The sequence below is a fragment of the Sus scrofa genome, unplaced genomic scaffold (assembly GCF_000003025.6).
Source record: "Sus scrofa isolate TJ Tabasco breed Duroc unplaced genomic scaffold, Sscrofa11.1 Contig1800, whole genome shotgun sequence".
Taxonomy (NCBI): Eukaryota; Metazoa; Chordata; class Mammalia; order Artiodactyla; family Suidae; genus Sus; species Sus scrofa.
Window position 1 is genome coordinate 9,121 of NW_018084952.1, and position 4,643 is coordinate 13,763.

The window sequence follows — 4,643 nt, forward strand, 5'->3', positions numbered from 1 at the left end:
ACCTCCAAATAACAAAAATCTCAAGCAAGTAGAATGTCCAACTTTATAACACAAAGTAAAATTCAAAACCTGTTCCTCAATGATTTCTGTTGTCAGTTTGGGCATGCAGCAAATTTATTGTTATAATGTGAGGGAAAATAAAATATGGACAGTATCCTATTTAACACTAATTCAAAAACTAGGAAGAGGAAGGAGAAATAACAAGACATCACACATAAACACCCAGAATTATCCTACCTAATTAGAAAGTTTGTAGATAAATTAGTAAAAATAAATTCCCAGTAAAAACCCAAAAAGCATGTCTATAAATACAATATGAAACAACCAATTTAGGGAGATGGTCATTTTTTTCTGGAAAACAACGTTTACACCTCTAGTTCTTACACCAGCAAATAACTGTGGAGGAGCAGTCCAAAGTGCATAATAAGAGAGTTAAATGAGTTGTATCTGTGGTACTTTAAATGCAACTTTTCCTCAATTACTTGAAGGTTGAAACAGACTTAACCAGACTCATATGGGCCAAACAAGTCATCTGATATGCTACTGAATGGCTGATGTTCTATTAGTTGGCTTCTTTCACTATCAGTTCTTCTTCTGTATCATCTGTGTACTTGCTTATTTATTTATTTATTTTTGGAGTGCTGATCTAAAGACAGACTTTCTAAAGTTTCAATACCTTCAATGCCTGCAATGTAATGGCTCATAAAAAGTATTAGAGCTTGTAGTCTTTAACCTGACTTAGCTAAAACAGCAGAAAGAAGTGTTTTTTTTTTCCTCAAATAAGTTGTCTCTTTTTCTTCTCTAACAAGGGAATTATTATGTTCCAACTCCTGATCATTTCATTCTGCACTTTATCTAGCATGAACTCTAATTTCTGGATCCTTTCCTCTGTAGGCAAGCCTTGTGCATGTCATGATTTATTTCTTTAACTGCAATGAAAACACTGTCATCCAGACCACCCTCCTTTCTTACTAACTTTATTTCCATGCTGTTGCCCCATTTAGAGTGACTTTTTGGACCAGAGACCTCTGTGTCACTGCCTTTGCTGTCTGATGTGTTAGGTATGTGTTTTGGCAAAGGATCTACTAGATCAGTTTCTGACTCAGAAAGGTGAGTTTTAGAGACCTGATGCAGATTTAACAAAAAAGAGCTTGTATTGATAATATGTCTTGTCAAACCTGTTGTTCTATTGACTGACATGCCAGCTTCAGCATCAACACAAGGGAGCAGGCCTAAGAGGGTTTCTTGTCCTTTCCAGCAAGAGATTTTTCAGGGCCCTCTCTATCTGCTGATCAGTTGCTCCACAAAGAGGACTCTTGGATAGACACTTTTTCTTGACATTTATTATGTCAAACATAAGCACAGAACATAAACTGGGAATGAGCTTTAGTCCAATTTTTTGTCACACCAAGTTGGGTTCTGTAACTGAGTATCTTGGAAACTATGTTTATTTTCTGCTAAACCCATCTGTCCAAAAAAGTGTTCATCTTTAGTCTAGGGAGAAACCACTTCACCAAATGGAGTTCTTTTTTTTTTCTCTAAGTTACTCTACTACATGATGCACTGGCTCTCCTTCTTTCAATATCTGAAATGAACAGTGATATCACCAAAGACAATTTGTCATTGAACCCATTTTGCATACTCAGATTGTGTAGTGTGGTTTTTATGGCAATGGCCTTAGGTGATGGGACTTCCAGTCTGAATTTGGAAAAGTATTCCATGGTTGATATGTCTAAGCATTCTAAAGTCACCACTTCAAGTTTAAAGCTAACATGCCCCCAAGAGATGAGACCCCATAATTTGATCCATGTACCACACATTGTTATGCTTAATTATCTGTGGCAGGCCTCTATGTCAGAATCAGCTGCCTCTGGTTCTTTCCATCTTCCTAGCTCATTATGATAAGGAGTTTCTGATGATTCCTATGTTTGAGGGTCATCTGAACTGTCCTTAGGAGGACAGGAAATTTCTGACATCAAATCTTTCACCACTTCCTGCTTTGCTAAAACTGTCTAGCTGCAGCTTCTTCTATGTGATCCAGATTTTTTTCTTGCTTTTCAGTAGGTTTATCTGCAGGAGGTAGCAGCAAAAGCACTTCTCTGGGCTTTCAACAGGAATATCTCATTCTGCCCAATTTGCAACATCAGCAGAAGGCAAAGGAATTTTCACTTGCAGTCATGGTGGCACAGGTGGTTTGAAAGTGGGTCCTGGGTGGGTTTTGATATTTGTGCTTGTTCTGTTATCTCAGAAGTTTTCAGGGCTAAGGATTTATGTCCTTCTTTGGATGGGAGTTTTGGTGGTGGCAGGTGCCTCCTACAGCTGATTTCTGGTGTAAAACTGGTGATATATTTCCAAGAGGTTTCACAGAAAGTATTGTTGGCATACATTTGGGAATGTGCCTTAATGACTGTGCCTCATCTTTGACCTCAGTTTGTGCTCTGACATCACTCTCTGAGTCTTCAAATTCTGAATCCAAGTCTCTATTTTCAGCATCTATTGCCAACCCATTTGTTTCCTCTTCATAGTTTGGCTGGCATGAGCTTGACAGAAAGTTTTCTTTCAACTCCAAAATTATCTTGCAGCACCACACTTTGGCCGACAGGCCTTTCGTAATACACCAGGACTTGGTTGCCAGCCTACTTGATAAGCTTCTACACTTGCAGTGTAGACGTAATTTTCACAACCTCCAATAGCAATTAGTTGATCTTCCCACTGAATATCTGCAATTTCAGCAGGTGATTTTGGGGCCACAGTCTCAATTATGACATGCCCATCAGTTGACTGGACAAGATGAAGTGTTGACTGGACAAGATGAAGTGTAAATCCAACACCGTAAATTCCCCTTTATTAATTCAACCATCTCAATAGAACTCTTTTTTCTTGTTTGTTTGTTTGTTTTTTGTCTTTTTTTTTTTGCCATTTCTTGGGCTGCACCCATGGCATATGGGAGGTTCCAGGCTAGGGGTCTAATCGGAGCTGCAGCTGCCAGCCTATACCAGAGCCACAGCAACACAGGATCCAAGCCACATCTGTGACCTACACCACAGCTCATGGCAACACTGGATCATTAACCCACTGGAGCAAGGGCAGGGATCGAACCCACAACCTCATGGTTCCTAGTTGGATTTGTTAACCACTGTGCCATGACAGGAACTCCCTAGAACTCCTTTGTTTTTCTTCCCAAACACTACTGCTCAGCTCAAGTGTGCAATGAATATTTGCCTCTCTATCATAGGATCCAAAAGTAAGTAACCTACCACATCTAACACTGTAACTTTAAGTCAGCCTTCTGTAAATGCCCATTGTTGTATATGGATATGCTCTTCATCTTATTCAAATCCTTGCAAGAAGGAATGGGAAAAATGGCTTAAACCTGATCTTGTAACTCAAAAGTGTGTGCTTGCTCTTGAAGAATTTCTTGAGCTGGTTGAAAATGATGTAGTTGAGCTGGGGCATGGACTTCCCTTGGAACTGGGACCACACCCGAAGTCCATCAGTGGGTTCTCCACAAGGGAGAAGAACCAGTGGGTGAAGGGCATAAGAATGAGGAAGAAGCTCAAGCTCCCCACCATTGGGGACAGCTTGATGAAGAGATAGCTGGACTTGCAGAAGACCAGGTCCATGTCTATGGCCAAGCGGAAGCCCCCATTGTACTCCATCTCCACCTTGAAGATAAGCTCTGCAGTGGAAGTGGTGGGCAGTGCCTACCCCTTGAGGCTCTTGAGCTCCAGGTGGCTGAGGGCCCAACTGGCTAGAGAAGCCAAATGTTCTTGATGAAGGGCACCCTCTTGCCCAGGAACATATCCTCACACACATCCTGCATGCTCAGCCCCTCCATCAGGTGCTTGGTGGTCATGGTCTGCAGCAGCTCCTGGAACTCCACCTTGATGTTTTTGGTGACCCTCTGGAAGGCTAGTGCAGTGTCTGAAGCTCCAGGAACAGGAACAGGATGGTGGCATTGAGGAAGTAGCAATTCTCCCGCCAAGCGGGGTTGAGGATCTCATGGGTTGGGTCCTGCCACCCTCAGGGGCCCGCTGGAGGACTCCTTATCCAAGCTGCTTCAGCCACAATGGTACTCCCTCAGGGCTATAGTGGAAGCCATAAGCTGCATGGGTGGCCTGGTCAGGCTGCAGCTAGGGCTATTTGTGGCAAAGCAGCAAGAACTGGGTGAGGAGCATGAGGAATGAGCCAAGAATGGCCCATGCCATGATTATGAGCAGCAGCCCCATCCTGCCACCACCTCTTCCTGGGGTGCCCAGGCCCTTGCCCCTGTGCCTACTGTCTGGTTTCTTCATGCCCCTCTCCCTGCTGCCACCATCTTGAGGACATTGGGTGGCAGGGTTGTGTGAGCAGCTCTGTTGGCCTCCTCAGGTTGCTCCTGTTGGTGCTGAGGCTGAGATGGAGGTGGCAGTGGGGCTTTAGGGTACAGATTTGTGCTTTCATCTGACCAATACATTGCATTTAGGAGAATTACCTTTTAGAAGATTTCATATCATATACTTTGTGATCATAAACTATAAGGACACTGTACTCCCCATTGTCAAAATTTTCATACTAATTTGGAAATTCCTCTTATCTGAAAAATGAGTAGGTTGATTTGTTTATATTTAATGAACATTTTAATTCTGAGATGGTATTTCCCT

General features: G+C 42.4%; 1 pseudogene; it reads right to left on the reverse strand.

The window, feature by feature from the left end:
• Nucleotides 1–500: 500 nt before the first annotated feature.
• Nucleotides 501–4,229, reverse strand: LOC110258282 (annotated as a pseudogene).
• Nucleotides 4,230–4,643: the final 414 nt, after the last annotated feature.